We start from the raw sequence: 19406 nt of genomic DNA, 5'->3' as shown, positions 1-19406 counted from the left end.
TGATTTTAAAACTTGCATTAGCTGTCCAAAGCCAAAACAACACTTTTAGAGAATAAAAATCAAAAGAAAACAAGCGGCAACAATTGTTGCCAGTGGGATTAAACGGGTTCAGTTAGCAGAATGGCTTTAATGCAATTCTTCTTCAAAAAAAAATCCTTCATTTGGTGGTTGACACATTCATCAAAAATCTCCCATAGGTGTTTATTGGGATTCAAATCTGGTGACTGGGAAGACCATAGCATATGATTGATATTTTCTTACTCATCAAACCATTCAGCGACCCTCCTGCCCTCCCAGCTGGAAGAGACCCCTCCCATCAGGACAGAAAACCTTCACCATATAATAACGGTGGCCTCTCAGAAACATGTTTTATTGATGTGCAGTGATCCTTTCCTCCAAAGGGGACAAGTGGAACCAAACTATGTCAGCAAAAGGCCCCGCACAGAACAACACAGGCAGTGTATCTCCTCACTGCAGGGGTTAAATGGTTCAGATTTTGCCTTGAATTTGTCACCCATCTGTACTCTGCATTAAACCACACAAGCCTCGTTTCTAGAAGGTAGCGCAGGGTGTATTTTCCTTCTGTCCACTTTAGAAATCACAGAAATATGCTCTGATTGATGCTCAGCCTTCCCATACATAAGCATGCTGCTGGCCCATATATTGGAATAAAGCTTTCAAAATGGAATCACCACCAGTCTTCATTTTACATATTCTGTAGATGCGTGTGTTTCTGTTCTTTGTTGATTGTGATCATGTTTAGGCTTGAATTTAAAACATAGTTGTTAGAAATCAGAAAAAAGCAAACATAAAAATAGGGGGGGGGAAGCCAGAATTTGAAAATATACAGCCCTCTTCCTGCAGTTCTTTCCTCTCTCCTCTCTGTCCTAAGCTGCTCCCCCCACACAAGCACAATAGTCAAGCTGAAAGTCAACATTCATTTGTGGCTTCACCCCGGATTCAACCCCAGCCTCCCAAGTGAAAGTCCTCCATCTAACCTGACGGGCTCCTGCATCCTGCTCTCACTGTGGATTTGGTTGCTATTTATACTATCCCATCTGATTGGTGAAAAGCCTTGAAACTGAGCAAGGAGGAGGTGCAGGAGTCCAGTTTCTTCTCCAACCACTTGAATTACAGCATGCTGAAAGGCTAGTATGGAATTTTTCCAGAAAGATGCCGATAGTATATTGCCTTTCCCTGCTTTAAGTTAAGGTTCTGTATCACTAAAGGTTTCGCACGCATATAAATGATTCGAGATAGAGTGATTTTAATAGATTTGGTAGGCTGCATAGGTTGTGTATTCTTGCTTTGTGTGTCCTTAGTGTCATGTGCACACAGAGCTCAGCCTGGACAACACATGCTCTTACTACCAAGACATAATACAGTAGATGGATGCAAAATTATATTCATGCTTCATTTTTTCACTAAGTGCTTCACACTGTCTAAGATTTGAGAAGCACTTAAGCTTGAGATACATACTGTGTCTCATGAATTTTCCTCATATTTTCTCCCTGTTTCTATTTTTTTCCTACTTTAATCCAGCATAACACCTGGCAAGACATTACTTTGAATACGATTTTCTTCTCTATTGAATGGCGGATGTGTCTATTGATGTAAAACGCAAACGGAAGAGCAAGCTAGTCTCCATTAATGGTGTCATTGTTTACCAGGCGAAGTGAACAGGATGTAAGCACAAATGAAGTTACAGATCATAAGCATTGCATGAAAGAATTCATAGTTGTTGAGTCTTTGAAGAGTCAGATAATTTACCACGTCCTGGGATTGTCATTAGTTTTCAATTCTGATCTGTGTTTTTTCATATTCTGTTGAGTATCCAAAATTGGAAAAAGAAGGGGAAAAAACGGATGTTAATTTCCTTTTCTTTTACTAATTGAACCAACAAAACCAAATGATAACTTTTTTTTTCTTGTCTATTGATGTAAAAAGCAAATGGAAGCGCAAGTCTCCATTAATGGTGTCATTGTTTACCAGCCGAAATGAGCAGGATGTATGCACAAATGAAATTATGGATCGCATGCAAATAGCCCCGGCCTCCATTCTGTGATGTGTGTGCCATTGCTGCACAACTGCGCTCTGCACATGTTTGTGTCTTTTTTATGATTTATTCTTCAGTTTACTCATTGGAGTTGCCAGGCCATCAATCTGAGGGGAACGGAAAAAAAATAGATATCAAAACAAATAGTCCAAGCAGCTTTTCAAAAGGAGAGCTGAGCTATGTATTTTAAGGCTGGTAGATCTCTGAATATTATGAACAACTCTTGCAGAAAATATACTTCACTGAGAGTTTCATTCGCTTTGAGTGTCTCAGTGTTGCAAATTTGTTCTGGACCTTTTGGTTCAGAACGCAGTTGACATTTCTCATAAAGCATGAACACAGAATTGCTGTCAGTGGTGATTAATGAAACACACGTCTGTGTGCATACGTGGATGTGCGTGCAAATGCCTCGTAGTGCTGCCGAGTGCACATTCATTGTGTTTAAATGCATTCTAAAAATACGATTATAACCAGATAAAACAGTAGTTGCTTCAACTGTCATGAATCTGAAACTATTTAAGGGATAACTTAGATCTTTTAAACAAGTTGGAACAAGTTGCTTAAAAGCAATGTAAGTAATGCAGTTCTTTAAAACGACCCATGCCCTTTAAATCAAAACTGCCAGCAGCATTATTAGCCTATAACCTATGAACAGAATGCAGATTCATTTTGCATTGCAGCATAATCCATAAACACACTCTGCTACATCCTGTCACACACCCCTCAGAGATGTCTGAATGGAGCAGAATTAAAGAAAAAAAAAACAAGTTAGGGTAAATAAAAATCATCCTGCACTGTAGTTACAAATGTATTTTTAGCAAGACCCTGCATGCTGGTACTGATTTTAAATGACAGAGATCTCCACCTATCAACTACTCGCTTGCAAGAGTAAAACCCATACCTCTTCAGATCAAAATCTTTGAGAAATCAGAGCAACAATAACTACTAAACAGCAGAGCTGGATTACTCATCAATCTGTCGATGTATACTGTGGGACGTAGAAATCTTGATCATAAACATCGGTTCTTTCATTGTTGTCAGTCTATGCATGCACCGCCTGCTTGTCTTCATTTCACTCTCTTCACTCAGGGAATAAAGTTGCACAGGGTAAAGTAACAGTATGTCGGCTTGTCATTACCAAGATGGGGAAAAGAAATGTAAAGTCAGTAATGTTAAACAACGCACACGTTATGTGACTTCAATTATGTGCTGTTGCCGTTGGGTATGAGATATTGTCAGGTATTGTTAAGCATTGTTCTCACAAATACAGTAGCATTCAATCAGAGCAAACACCTTGAAATGGAAAATAGATGCAGACATACAATGCAAAAAACATTCCAGCTATTATTGTAGTAGTAAGCAAGCAGCATCTGAAACCTTCCACTCATGTCTGTGTTTATACTAAAGAAATCACTCAAGTCATTCACTTGAAAGACAAGTTCACATTTTTTCAAGTTTATCTTTTAAACTATACTCTCTTTGAAAGACTTTCCAGTCTTTGAAATTGTTCATCACGTCCACAAACCTGTTGGTGTTGAAAATGCAATTTAAGATCTATCTGTGAAGCATGCAATTTACTAAAAATATTCAAAGTTAGTCAGAGTTAGAGTAGACACTCTTCTATATGTCAGGCAGTAGTGAATCTGGGAGGGATTATGGCAAAAGCACAAGGCTTAAACTGCTGGCTGGGAGTTTGGAGAAAAGCTTATCACTGGTGGGTTTTTGCACAATTCTATCCACACTGGGTCAGTCTCAGCTTCTCCACTTCGATTAAATTTAGAGCAGAAACTTGCATAAGTAAAAGTCTTAGAGGACAAAGTTACTTCTTTCCCTATAATTTTCATTTTCAATTGTATGTCTTTTTCTTTGTTGCTTTTCTGTATTTTTTCCTTTCATATTTTTTTTTCACATGCAGCTGCAGATCCATTTTTAATCATTATTGTATGTAATCAAATAATTAGTTTTATGGAGTCGTGTGTAGAAGTGTTAGTACAAATATTTAGTGCTCAGTATCAGTAAAGCCTGTTATAACAGTGCTACATGGGATATAATCGATAGCGATTCTTCACTCCGAAGCTTTGCAAAACACTGGAGAACATTATTCTGCGATTTAGCCTGCTAGAAAGTTGTAGCAGCTCAAACTTTTACTTTGCACTTTTGACTTTGTGTGGACTGTCTTCCAATCCCACTTGTAAATCTTCTCTTTTGGCAGTCTGGACCTGTTACCCATCCCACTTTCTCCCTCTACCAAACAGAAATACGATATTTTAATATTGTTGTTGTTTTTTGTTATTATTCATACTGCAAGTGGCAGAGATCAAGTGGATGTTCCTGCCAGCTGCTTTTTTTCTGGTGCTGTGGAGCTGCTTGTGAGCTGAAGCTAACAGAGTGATGCCTAAAAGCAATCTACATTTCACATGGGACACTATACAAAATGCCCTTCACATTTCTAGCAATAGCTGTTAAGTTATTGACTCCCGTTCATCAAATTGATTGTCCATTTGCAGAAGTAATGTATACTCAGAATGAAAGGCACACTCATTTCAAATACTGGATGCATGTGTGTTTGGATTAAGTGTGGACATGCATTGCAAGAACCTTTGAATATATTGGATGGTGGAGAGGATATCACTGAAATATTTTCCTCAAGCCTTGCCTTGCACAAGATGAAAAATAGCTTTGATGACAGAACAATAACAGATCACTGCAATTGAATTTTACTGGAATGTGCAGAGATGATTGATAGTGCAGTGTTTTGGGGGGTTTTGTGTGTGTGTGTACATGCGTGTATATTTGTGTGTATGTGTGTGTGTGGGTGGGTGCGTGTGTGTAAAATGCAACAAGTACAACACTACCAACCCCTTTTGGTTTGGTGTGGAATGCATTAATATAAGTTAAGCATTTACTGTTCTCATTTTGTAACTAATACATTTAGGCTAAAATGGAAATTAAAGAAGCAATCAATTATATTTAGTTGATATCAATAAGGGATAGCTACACTGGTGCAAAGCTGAATTTTTAGAATGTTTCTACAAGTTATGTCCAGTGAGCCGATCAAAAGCCTCTTAACAAAACCTGTAAAACTTCTCAGGTACTGAACCAGTTTCTTGCCAATTGTCAGAGGAACTTCATTAATCAAAGTATTTTTTTTCTCTAAATCCACAAAATTCAACAAGCTCTGCCATGACAACATAAAACATTTAAACCATCTAAAGTTAACTTACAGGGTTTTTATGTAACAGCAGCCCTCTGTTGAGCTAATTCAAAACCAAACAGTGTGGTGCTTAATGCCGACCTGTGGGAATTATATAGAAAGTACCGTCCTATTTGACAGATTTATTACATCGGTTAGAAAGGTTAAAAAGTAATCATGAAGTGACCGTTTAGTACCTTCGGCAAAGAGCAGAGGTGGCAAATTACTTTGCAGTCACCCACTGTTTAATGCTCAGACTTTTTCATGCCATGTCACATGTGGCTCCACTTTCTATTCCTCATCTTGCTAATCTCTTTAAAATAGTGTTAGCTTGCCCATTAGACATTAACACTAGCAGCTCTTTTGAATGCCGTCATTTACCAGTCATTGATTCTTATTGTCTGTAGTTAACCAGACTGTAAAATGACCTTTCTAAGAGAAAGATGATTAAGGTAATCAGGAGTGAGCCTCGTGATGTTCAATTATTTCCAACCTTTCAAGGTGATACCTTGCAGTGGCCAAATAAAGTTCAGACTGGACTCTTTATTATCATTTATGCTGTAGCCATTGGTATTTTTCTTCAGAGATTTAAAGACCTTTAAAGGTTTTTAAGGGCATACAGCATGATCAGTTGTGTTTCAGTATATCACCGAGCAAAGGGCAAAGGTTTGGTTTTAACTCTGACTGCCAATAGACAGTTTTTTAAGCATGCACATGGTGTTGACTTCATATATTCAGCATGCATGTGCCTACAGAACTTGACTAAACAGGAACTGCACCAGCCTTCTTTTACTTTAACAAATATGTTACTTTAAGCGAAATTATTGATTAAAAATTCAGACATGATAGTTGTAAAATAAACATTACAAGAAAATGGCGTATGAGCTCTTCTGTATGAGTCACCTGTCTGAACCATCCTCAGACTATTCTGTAAGTCATTTCTCTTTTTAGTGTTTTCTTTTCGGTGGACGTGTGGCCTCTTTTGTGCTTCAAAAAGCCACAGTGGTTACTGTACATGCATCTGTGTATTTATAATTCCTTACAAAAATGTCACTTTGTATTCATTGTTTTTGCTTTACCCTATAAACTTATGAGATATTTTACTGTAACACCAGCGTCCATCTGCCCGTCTCTGTGCTGCTCAACCTGCTGTTGCCACAACTTGATACACTGATACAAGACATTCACACTCACTCCTCTGTTGGCAGTTCTGCTATATATATTCTCCATGTTATAATGACTCATACAATGACTCATGAGTCATTTGTAAAGGATGCTGTTAGTTCCATAAATAATAATTAACTAATCACAAAGACAATAAATGTTTAATTAATTACATCGCCTAAGCTAACACTGAAAAGTGGGTTATTCATTAAAATAGCCTCCTTAATTTGTTAAAATGACATTTCATTATATTATGATCAAAAATTAGCCAAAAACTTGAGCAAAAACACAATATAAGAGGAGTGTTAAGTATATACAGGAAGGATACATTAACTACGACCCTTCAAATTATCATTTTTCTTTCACTCATCACCGTTTAGATACTACTTCTGCTCACAGACAGTAGAGAAGAAGTTTGTTGAATATTGTGGTTGATTACACCTTTCGGTATAAAACGTGGAATTGCCTTAAGTGTGTATTCTTTGTCGTGGCCTTCAGAGGGCGACTACACTGGCTCCAAAAAGAAGTCCAATTGTACAAAAGTCCTGAAGAAAATGACCTGATTTCTCATTTGATTCATTACCTCAATCCACTTTTTCTTAATGAGTTTATGGTTTTGATCACTAGTTTGAAGACTCTTTTGATTACACCATAGCGTTCATTTAGGAAACGATGGTCCCATTTAGAGTAAAATGAATGAAAAGCAGGGTTTGTGGCTACCTTGTGATTGACAAATTACTAACATGGGAGAGTGCCATTGGATTCTAAATCAGATCCACCTTTCTCTCATCTAGATCTCCACCTTCTTGCCTAAATATGGCCACTTGTGATCCCAAAAACTGTAAAAATCCCTAAATCAAAGCTTAGAAACAGGAGCCCATAAACCAATACGTGTTGTTTTGGTCTCTACATTCACTTCTTTTATAGCCCATGCTACTGACACTGTAGTAATCTAATGTCCAGTACACTGGGATGCCAGACCATTGGTTTAAGCAAACCCCATCCCCTCCTTCTTCTCTCACATCATCATAATAGCTCAGTCACAGACCCCACCAGAAACAAAAAGTAGGAATCGCTTTACATAATCAAAATGACATTATGATAAAAATCCCACGGCCAATTCTATCTATAAGTCATCAGGAACTTTAATGCTCCCACACATTTTACACTTTTGTGATACCAGCCTGATGAGATACTCAGGTTAAGAGCTAATCAACCGTCATCCCACTAAATGTGAGCAGTATTTTTTTTTTCTTTCCAACTAACAAATGCAAACACCGCCAATGAAATGCTCACTTCCTTATAATGTATCTTATTGATTACGTGACCGTTTACTGTTGTTTTTCTTCTCTCCGTTTGTCTGGCCTATGGCAGGCGGGATGTGAATAGATGGCCCACTCGATCCCCTATGTGCTCGAGCAGAAAGACAGCCACACGGAGGATTAGAGCGAGAGAGGATCGCCCGTCACATCCAGATGCCGCAAATCTGCTCCCTGCCTCACATGTGAATAGGTATGCCATTGTCTGGAGCACCGCTTGTTTTGCATGAACAGAGACACAGCCAAGGAGATAAACAAGCTGAAACTGAGGTTACACCAAGTCTAAATCTGCTATGATACAGGATTACAAGGTTTATGTCATGCTTAAAGCTTTATCCTCTGATTGTCAGTCAAGATTTTCTCAGTAGCAAACTTAGTAAGCCTTTAATGGTTGTGCATTAATAGACAATTCTAGCAGGAATATGGGAGTTGTTTAAAGATGCACAGCATACTGATGACGAGCTATCAGCAGTCGCACACTGAGCTGTGTGTGGTTGCATGGCTGTGGCTCAGAATGGGCTCTTTGTGGGAAATTTCATGGACTATTTTATTTTATTCTATTCAAAATGGCACACTATTGCACCAGTGTGTACGATCATAATTACAATGCAGCGCGGAATGCTTTAAACACCCTCACATCGACGTCCGTCCCTATGTTTCCTTGGTGATTTTGTCACGGAAATGAGAAACATGATTCTGTGGGCTCCTGTTCACCTGCAGAGGAAGCAAGCAGCCACGTTTGACTTTAAATATCTGACTTTATTGTGGCAAAGCATTTCTACAGAGAATACGCTATTGATGTTTCTGTCACTATGATAAATCAGATATCCATTACAAAAGCATCGGCTTGCCTGCCAGTTTTCCATTCCTGCAGCAATCTGACTGTGATATTCCACCTTGTAAGAGATGAATTAACACCAGATTATAAGAAAGAAAAAAAAAACAATATATAAATTTGCAGGAAGCGCTCCACATTTTCAGACAAGGACATTAAAAATATTCATTAGGGGATATAAAAAGTGTAATGAATGATTGAGGAAACTGCTAATGACTAATAAATTTCAAGCTTAATTCCTGAAATAAAAAGCACTGGGGCTAGCTTAGGCATCAGTATGATCATTTCTCAATACTTGCGTGCTTAATACCTTCTTCATTTACAGTGCAGGATGTTGCTATACAATATGCATTTCATTACGTTGAGGAATGTCGAGCCTCTGGGCTGGCAGATGCTCGCACCTTTCATCTTCAGGTTTATGGCCAAAGAACTGAGGTCTTTTTTTGTGTGTGAGCATTGATCTTCCTCTTCCCTTAAATGACCTGTTCCAAGGAGATCCAAAGTCCTGCTGCAATCAGATTTGGTAGATAGGATTAACATATGTCCCAGAACATAAAAAATGGCACAAATTAGTCGGATTGTGCTTTGGTAAATAAATTCTAAACTGTAATTGACTTCTTTTCATCTCTGCCTTAATCATGTTCCCAAAATATTTAACATGTTTAACGTAATTAAATTTGTTTTCTGATTTTGCACATGGATTTCTGTAAATGCACTAACAGAATATGGGATTTCATCTTTGAGATCGGAAAAACAAGATCCTTGGAACGTAGTGTGAAATAAGTGAAGTAAGACAAAACTGTGAAAGTTGCCCGAGCATCCGACCTTCAGACACATATTTTTGAATGGACTTTAAATTGTACCCAACCACATTTCATCATGCTCCGGAGCACAAATAGCATTTTTTCCCCCCTCTATCTCCTTCGTCTCCATCAAATTTTACACAGCAATATTTCAACTGCCTACATCATCTTTGCATCACTAAATTCTGATACTTAGTCATGACCCACAAAAGAAGTTGCACACAGGCTAAAAGGAATACATAATTTCTTAATGCCCACGCATTCCAGCAACACAAACCTCACATAAATCTGTGCAAAAGCCTGAAAGTTTGTCAGACCGTAATTGTTTGGGCTCTACTCTCCCATATGGCCAAACAGTGGCAAAGCTTCAGTTGGCAAAATGTCTGGCAACATTTCATCTGCAGTCACAAAGCTTCCCCTGAAATATTCACTCTGTAATAAATGGCGCTCTTCTAAAATCACGAATCAAAATTTTGTCAAATCATTTCAGTCATTGTGTTGGACGCCTTTGTTGTTTTGTTTGTTTTTCCCACTTTTGGGAGATGGAGGGTACAGTTAGAGGGAACAAACGCATTTTGTACATTAAGAAAAAAATTCTTTGACATTCAGCAAAACTCTCGTTTTTACAAATGATGCTAGTGAAAATGAATTAATTATAACTGTAAATTCCCTCTAATGAAACAGAGGGAATGAAATCAATTTTCCCTTTGTCTGTAAATTAGAGTGATGTTGATGAAAATTTTGATCACAACAAACAGCTTGGTTTTAATCAGTCACAGTTTCACAGACAAACTTCACTTCAGGAACTTTAATATTTTGACTGGAGTGATGTATAATGTGTTTTTATTTTATTTATTTACTTTCAATGTTTTCAGGACTTGATTAGTTACAGAATATATCCACCAACTAAACAAGTGATCCAGTTGAAGCTGCTTAGAGATCTTTATTATATTGAAGCAGGATTGGAATTATTTTAATTTACCCCAGATACAGACAGGGGTGAATCGGGAACCTGTGCCAAAATTGGCCTAGAATGGAAACTACAAATTCATTCTTCAATCACAAGCCCTGTGGGCCAAAGGAAGCTGTGGATAAGAAGTACAGTTGGAGATTAGTCTGGATCAAAGAGGAGATTAAACAGGATGGCAAACACAGTGATGCACCTAATTATCAAGTCTGTGAAATGTGATGAATTGCTTTGGATTTCAGAGACATTGTCACTGAGGTGTTGGTGGAATTTCTCCCATTGGTTCTACATGCTAGACTAATGCTGCGGCTGATATGTGATTGCACAGAGTACAGTGGGGACACGGACAAAGCAAAGAGGGATATCAAAAATTAAACAGCGAGACACAAGTGAGCGACGAGCGAAACGTTCACAGGCCAACAGACTTGCCTCTCCATCTTACCTATCGCACGCCTTAGCACATTATTTTATTGCCACTGAGCCCTGCAGGAGATCAGTAGTGATGTCTCTTACCCTCCAAAAACATCATGAATAATGAATGGCAGATCTCAAAATAAATAACACACATTATTAATGTATTCAGAGCCTCCTTTAAAGGGGACAGCTGTAGGAGCCACAGCAGCCCCTCCTAACTCAATATCTGAGCAGGTAGAATTGTGAAGAACATTAAACAGGCAGAAGGGTATTATGATGTGTTTTATCAAAATGGCAATGGAACCCTCAAAATAACAAACCCAAAATGTCAAGATTTTAAATTTACAGTGAATTTAACCGGTCCAGTTCATAGTTCAGAGCGACTAGTTGAAATTTTCTTTATGTAACAAGTCATCAATGCCATAAACATAATTAAATGTATATGAAACTGGGCTTTCTGCTTTTGTTCTTTACTCCTTATGTATGAGTAAACTTATACTACATATATATATAGTATATAGTCTTACATGGCCAGATCTATTCTACAGAATAGTCTGGCTGCACCTCATTATCAGTTTGTGATAAGAGGAAAGACAAAGACAATCTTGCTTGTTTGTATTTCTTTAGACCAATCAAAAACGTCATGGGTGGAGCTAAAAACAAAGGAAGCAGCAATGGTGCCCCTGCAAAATACCAGTATGGGGAATTGTGGTGTAACATTTGTGCGCAAGTTAGTGAGCATTGTCATTTAAAAGACTAATTCACTGAAAGAAACAAGCAGGCCTTCCTTATTGGACTGTCAAAAGAAAAGCTTGTTGTTTGGAGGATCCTATAAATGGTTCAATGTATTTTCAAAACAGCAACATGCAGACATAAGCAGGGGAGGAGAAAGACTGCAGGCTTATACGCAAAGTCTACATCCGGTGAGTCAGACTGTCTATATGTGGACTGACTCCTATTTTGTTATCACACCCAATGTGATTACTACATTATCTAACTTCATCCAAACATATGTGCTATTCAAACCCTGACAATGTAATATTATCACAGAAAGGAAGAGAACGGTGTGCTGTTTCTCTTCTGCTTTTTTGAGGGTGGTGGGTGTGACTGTAAAGTGATGATAAAGAGGAAAAAAAACACAAAAAATTCAGAAACAAAAGAATAACTAAAAAAGAATAAATATAAATAATGGTTAAATGCCTATGCCACCCCTGCATCTCTAATTCACATTGGAGATGTTAAGCAGTTGTCATTTTACAAGGATGCTTAGAGCATAACCAATAATCTTTACCAGAGAATCCCTAAGATTTTTTTTTACTTGCCCTTGCCACTCCAGGAATAACTGACCCCACGAGTCTTGTATGTGTCTTGCCCTTTCAGGGAACAAGGTCATATTGTTTACAATGGCAGCACAACACCTTTTTAACACTCTCCAAGGACGGGATTATCTTTACTGTAGTGCTTCAATAATGTGTACGATTTGTGCTTACATTAGTGACACATAAGATCGTAAGCATTTGGAATTGTCTTTCTGGCTCTGTGCTTATCACATTCAGTAAAAATAAAGAAGCTAGGTCTCAGCTTTAATTTGAGCAGGTTGCTGTGTGGTCTCTCAGCCTTTAGTCTGCTCTTCAGCCAGTGGAACGCAGCTCAATCATGAGACTGACTCGGCCCTTCAGCAGCGCCGTCGTCCTGCTGAATGATGAAATGTTGTTCAATGAGTTTTGATGCATTTGGCTGAATCTGAGAGCCCAAAATGCTCCTGTGTACCTCTGCATTCAGTGTGTTGCTTCAATCAGCTGTGAAATCATCAATAAATGCCAGTATGACTGTTCCATTGGCAGCCATTAAGCCAGAACAGAACCACCAACATGTTTGACCGATGAGGTGATGTGCTTTCGAGCTGTTGCCTTTTTTTTCTCCACTCTTCCCTCTTTCCATCATTTTGATAGAGGTTGATTTCTGTAAATAGAACTTTGTTCTACAGCTCTACCAGTTTCTTTTCATGCATTTTTTTCAAACTAACTTGGCGTTTCATGTTTGCATCTCGTGGTAAATCCTTTGAAGTTATGGTCATGAAGTCTTCTCTCGACTGTTGACATGGAAACATGCACGCCTACATTCTGGACAGCTTGCTGTGCATGAATAAAAGGCTGTTATTTGCTATGGAAGTGATTTTCCACCCATCTACTTGTGCTCCTTAGTTTCCCAGGTCATTTGCAATTTCCTGGATGTCATGTACTCACCTTCAGCCAACTACTGATTTTAGCAAGTCCACCACCTTTGACATCTCTATAAAAGTTTTGCTTTTTTTTTTAGCCTCAGCATATTGACAGACAACACTCTCAGCCTCACAACTCTCAATCAACTGTGACCTACAAGTGAGTTACTTGTTAAAATGGAAAAAAAAAATAAAATAAAATGGTACACTGCTGCCCAACAAACACAAAGCAGCCACATGTAGAAATAACTAATGCTAACTGTACTAATTGGGATATAACTCCTACAGAAATCTGTGCTTACTGGTAACAACCTGTTCAAATTAGAGGCCTAGCATTTTTATGGTGTATTAATTATTGCATTTCAGATTGAATGTGCTGAAAAATAAAGACTGAAAAATCAGAAGTGATGTAAAAGTCCAATTATTTACAGTCCAAATGAGGGATGTCTCAAACTAACATTATGGATCGAGATTGGGCTGAATTTTATGGTATACACTATTATCTAAGCCCAATCTTTTGTATATATCTCGATATATGCGTGACAGTAGAACTAATGTCACACATGTCAGAATGTGAAAGTATGAGTTGCATCAGATATAATTTATAACAGACCTCCTTGTCAGAGGGCATTAAGCATCATCTGTCATGGTGCCTCTTGCCAGCTAAACTTCTTCAATGCTCTCTGTTAGCCAACACAGAACTAAAAAAACAACTTTATCAGGACATCCCAAGTCCAAACTTTAATTCTATGTGTGACATTAGTCATACTGAATACTGCAGTTTTATAAAGAATAAAGATTACAACCTGGCTGTAGCAATAAGTATTAAGAAGTGCTCACCAGAGATCAGCAGACGTCGAGTTGTTGGAAAAGTAAAAGCTTCCAATAAATACTATCAGGTAATGTGGTCATACAACAACTTGACCCAAATTCTAACCAAAAACGATCCCAGCGAATACATGTAACTCAGAAATCTGTATTATTGACAACACTGCCCGGCTATCTTGAAAAGCGAAGTGAGTTTGCATGTGAATAGGTCTTATTCACTGGCTTCATCAGAGCCCAGGGAAATGTAAGGCAAGAAGAACGGAGAGGAGGGGAGAAAAAAAGCTAGTTATTTAATGATGTCTCCTTCCACTGGAAAGCAAGAGGGCGGTGCTCTTTACTACCATATGCTAGACACACAGACAGGCAGGTCGACAGTTATGAAGACAGATGAATGATGCAACGCCTTCAGCACTGAGGGAAATGAGATCAGATGTTGACAGCTAGATGGACAGATCCCTGGCCTGGCATTCAAATGTTTTCTCACATCTACACTATCACATGGTCTTAGGATGCACGCTCTTCCCTCTGTGCTCACACTGGCACTATCTTGCAAATTCATCCCTTTTCTTAGCTCCATTATACGTGTCGTATAATATGACTGAGTTTAGCATAATATGTGCAGTACAGCAGGTTGCCTAAGATAAACGCCTCACAAGCAATAATCTTTCTGAAGACCTGAAGTCTCCAGTGTCAGCCGCCATGCTAAAAAATCTGCAACGTGTAGGCCTATTTCATAATTCATAATGCTCAGCCAGCATTTATAAATAGGGTCTAAAGTGCTGAAGCCTGAGAGCGATTATAACACATATTAATCTGTTTTCTGGCTTGTCAAACTTGTCACAGCACTCCCCTCATGTGCTTTACTTTTTTTTTTTTTCCACACCGTGACTGCGTGGATACTTTTCTTTTCACCATGGGAAAAAAAAATGCACGCCTGTGTTTCCTGTTGTGCCCTGCAGCCTTTTAAAATACAAATAGATATAGTATAAATAACCCTATATAAACAAAGCCCAGTCTGTCATGGGAGAGCAGTCCTATGCGACAATCAGCCTGAGGCCACCATCACAATATCACACACCAAACAGGAGAGAGGACGCCGGTAGGTGGCAGTCGTGTCCCATTTGCAAGATCCACATGGGAGGACTCTCTCTCTTTCTGTCCCTACATTAAAGCTAAACCTCTCTCTCTCTCCCTGTCGCCCTCTCCCCTCTCTCTTACGCACACAAATAATAATTTGCTTTATTAAAATGACCGATGAATAAGAAGGACGAAGTTAAAGAATCAATTGAGAGGTGTCAGCGTTTAGAGGGAGATGTAAGTGAAGGTTTCCTGCAGGTGAAGAAATTCTCAGAAGCTCCAGAAGTTCAAACAGAACAACATGACGACTGAAAGAGAGGGGAAACAATATTTCCTGCCCCCTTCAGTCCTGCGGTTGACGGCAGAGTCGAGCCACCAGCAGTGAGTGGCGGAACAGTCTCAGTTGGAGGAAAAAAGCCAGTCAGTGGGTGGTAAACCTACATGATGTCCCCCTCCTGAACTTATCAATTCATTGTCCGTCCGTGCTGCGCCGAACGGGTTTCTCGTTTTTTTCTATTATTTAGATGCGAAAATGCCGAGCGCACTGAGGCACCGTGAAAAAAGCGCACCGGTGGATGCAGACCGCTTGTGCGTATTGGAACGGGGTAATTTGTGACCACGTTTGAAGCAGCCTCACACACCGCATTCCAGGGAAGAAGAAGACGAAGAAGAAGCGGCAGTTTGTGGATAATAATCCTCATTCAGAAAAAAAAAACCTTTTAGACCGGTGTGCGCCCTCATCAATGGCGAGTCGAGGCTCGAATTGCCGAAAAACGCGCATACATGGAGCGAGAGCGCAGAAGTGATGACTGCCTCGGGTGAACTATAACTCCCGTCCAGACAGGCTGAGATCAAGGCTCGGTGCTGGGGGAAAAATGTAAGAATTGAGCTTTCTGTGTGCAACGAAGGCTCCTACACTTGAAGCCTTTGCCTGAATTTGAAGCTTCTAAGGGGATAACTGTTGGATTTTTTTTCCTTTCGATGTTGCATCTCAGATTTACGCATTTTCCTCTCAAATATGGAGCAACCCGAAGAGAGATCATCTTAAATCGCGACAACTTTATCACTTCTCCGATGTCTAGGATATCTATTGAGTCACTCTACTGCGGGACTTCGTTCATCGATACAACCAGGAGAGGAGGAGGGGGAGAAAAAGAAGAAATAAGCGTCTTGAAATCCGCACTGGGTTGTGCAGTGAAATCTAATCAGGGTTGATGACCAAGAAGTAATAAGAGGGGGACTTGATGAAAAAAAAAGTTGAATTTGAATCGAGCTGGACGGTAAAAAATAACCCCACCTCTGAAGCTCAATTTATGGATGATGGTCTGCCCATGCGATCTAAATGACGAGCTTTTCAAGGATGGATCTACCTGGACACTGACCACACGAGGTTCTCTCTGAGCTCTGCGTGTTTTTTTTTTTTGGAGAGGTCACTTTTGAAGCATATCATTTAGATCGGATAGAATACATATATATGCGTGTATGTGTGTGTGTGTATGTGTGTGTGTGTGTGGAAGAAAACAGTGTTGCATTCACCCTAACTCATCATTTGGAGAAAAATCTGGGACCACAGTGGGTTTGCATCGGGAGAGTAGTTTCAACAATGGCACTTGTGGGTGCCTTCGCCTTACGTGCGCCCTGAAGAAAATTAAAAAAAAAGAGAAAGAGGAAGGAAATATCCGATGCATTATCATCACTGTGAGAGTTAATAGCATGTCATCCGGACTAATGTGTGGATTACATACCACGTCGTTTTGAGAGTGTGGAAACGCAATGAGTCTGACAAGAAAGTGCCACCGCGGATTCTGCAAAATCGCTTGAGAATTGCGGATTTTTTTTCTCTTCTTCTCTGATGCAGTTTTTTGGGGAGGGAGTGGATCGTTCTCCGTCTAAAGCAGAGATCCTCCAGACCTTGGCGTCTTCGTGAATAAGTAAGTTATTGTTTGAGGTCTAGGGAACCATATATATTCTCATACTCATCTCTGTAACTACCCCCACTCATCCTGTAGGTTGGTAGTTTTCTTCTTGTAGACTGCGAGGATGGAAAGTAAATCAGGGCACAGACAGCATTCCCAAGGTTCCACCGCCACTAATAATGCGGCCTCCAACTAAAACATCTCTAATCGTGCGCTGATTTTGGAAGATAAGGTTGAAGGATGCGGGCACTCGCATTGATCTGCCTGCTTTGACTGCGCGCCCTTGAGTTGGGTGCGCGGGCATGAAGCTTACATGTCACTAAGAGTTAAAAAAAAAAGAGAGAGAGAGCGAGAGAAAAAGTTTCCTGTTAAACAGATTGGATTCGTAATGGAAAGCATAGTAACATGCTGAACGAGGCACCTGCAGTCTTTCTGCCTATCCATCCAGTGTTTAACAGGATGCACACAACCTACATTCTGAAAATCTATCATATTTAACACGTGCACCTGTATCCCCACAGTAACCTCTGAGTCATACTAAATGGTATTCAATGCTGGAATTTAAAATTCAAGCATGTCTGACACACATGTCTTCTTTCTTTTTCTTCTCTTTTTTCCCCCTCTACGTGATTTACACAAAAGGCCCTTGTTCACTGTGTAGCTGGGGAGGGAGCTGTCCCTTTTTTCCATGGTGCTGAAATCAAAATCTGTTTTCTCCACTCTGCCTCTACTCAGCTGGAGAAGACAGAGATGTTGCAGTTCATGGTTTGAGAATCTGAGCCACTAGACTGCTGAATATAATCCTTTTTGCAGTATGCAACTAAGCAACAGATGACACATTGTTGGGAGGAGAGCATGGCTGTGATATGCAAGAAGTTAAAAAAAAAAAGCGAGCTGCTGTTTGCTACAAAGTCGTGTATATGTTGTGCATAAACCATCTCGCTGTTTCTCTGGAATAAATCTCTAAATTGTATAGGATAAGAACCTCCCCAGAACAGAGGTTGAAACACGTCTTAAATGCAACATGTCTCTGCTTTTGAACTCTGCAGCCGCTGAGCTTAAAAATAGATGTTTGTCATGTTGGTGACAAACCAGTGTTGGTGGTAAAAGCATAAATAGAGGTTGCTGTCACTCTTGAGACAAAGAACAAATTGCATCTCTCACCTGTGAAAGTGAGAAGCATGGCGAACATTATTCACCCAGTGAAAGAAAAGCCCTCCATATGATGGAGTGACATCACCTTGGGGAGACAAATTAGACTGCTGATTTTATGTTTTTGCCCTGTCAGGAGGCTTTAGCAAGATAAATCCTCCCTACATATTCCCAGGATTGCAGTTGTTTGTTGGCAACTGGTGCAGGAGTGATTCATGGTAATAAGCAGGGAGACTATCCTTCCTCCCCATTTAACACTCCTCAAACCTTTTCATCCCTGTGGAGATTTTCTTGGAGATGGATGTGGGCTGTAGGTTTTGGGAATGTATAAAATTCCAGACAATGCAAGGAGCAAATGAATTTAAAACTGACTGGGCAACTCCGGATTAGTGTTTGTTTATTCCACTATGCAAGACTGACAACAGCTGTATCCCCAGTGTGTCCCTATTAGTCCTTCTAAGCAGTGGGAAATAGCCTTAGAGCAGGTGCAGCAGAGGGACCAAGTGGGACTTCCTGCTGCTCTCACAATGCCAGTCTTCAACTGATAATGTTGCTAACACAGACATCTGTTTTATGTCCAATTTCTCCACCCATTGTTGTCGGACTTATCTATTGAAAATCATTCCAAGCAGCCGTGTCAGAAAATTAATGAACTTGTCATCTGGAAAAGGGCACTACTGCAATGAGGTGCCAGGGTCTTGCAAAGCGACAGGCTGTATACCCATGTTCCCTTCCCACACTCCCTTTGTCATTTTTTTCTCCCCCCTTCTCAGCCTGTGACTCAGTTCAGATCAAGGCCAACACTTTGTGCCATATAATAAAATGTTCATTTCTCAAATCGGATTAATCTTTGTAAAGCCCGGCTTAGGACACCATTAGCATTCATTTCTTTCACTGCCGGGGACTTGTATCAATAATGGAGCTATCCCTACATTTTTCATCTTCTCTGGGTATAAAATCTTCTCAGGGGGTTTCATTCAATGAGAAAAGGAACAGTAACAGTGATCCGTTATCTATTCCCTTGCCTTCTGTATTGGAAACCAGCAGTGCGATGCTGGGGGTCTGAAGTGGTAGGCCAGATAGGAGCTGAATGCTCGAGGTGAAATAAGCCTTTTTATGAAGATGACGCTGATAGCAAGGGCATAAAGGAACGTATTAATACTGAATTCAGAGCTCAAACAATATATTAGTGCTAATTATAAGTGCTGTAAATTTGTTAAATGACAAATATTTCATATTTTTATTTTAAAGTTTCGCCTTCACTTTCTTACAATAGCCTGGAGAATGTAGAGCTACTGGAATCAGCAATGATTAATATACATATTAATGTTACTTATTAGTAACATTAATTTGGTACTAATATGTAGCTTATGAATATTTGTAGTTACACAAGGTCTTAAGACTGTGAAATCAAATCTAGTTAACTGACAAAGTTAATATTAACTGCAGTTGACATAGTTA

General features: G+C 39.5%; 1 protein-coding gene across 4 annotated transcripts in view; it reads left to right on the top strand.

Annotated features, from left to right (window-relative positions):
- Positions 1-19406, top strand: part of lrrc4ca (leucine rich repeat containing 4C, genome duplicate a) — a 172705-nt gene that overhangs the window by 98567 nt on the left and 54732 nt on the right. For 3 of the 4 annotated variants that reach the window (XM_051951739.1, XM_051951742.1, XM_051951741.1), the window contains one exon: positions 7788-7925. The gene's annotated coding sequence lies outside the window, so the exon portion shown is untranslated. Of the gene's footprint in view, positions 1-7787; positions 7926-15007; positions 16809-19406 lie in introns of those variants that run through there. The other variant, XM_051951738.1, reaches the window with a different exon arrangement.

Source organism: Acanthochromis polyacanthus, chromosome 8, assembly GCF_021347895.1.
Source record: "Acanthochromis polyacanthus isolate Apoly-LR-REF ecotype Palm Island chromosome 8, KAUST_Apoly_ChrSc, whole genome shotgun sequence".
NCBI lineage: Eukaryota > Metazoa > Chordata > Actinopteri > Pomacentridae > Acanthochromis > Acanthochromis polyacanthus.
This window is presented reverse-complemented; position numbering and strand designations above follow the sequence as displayed.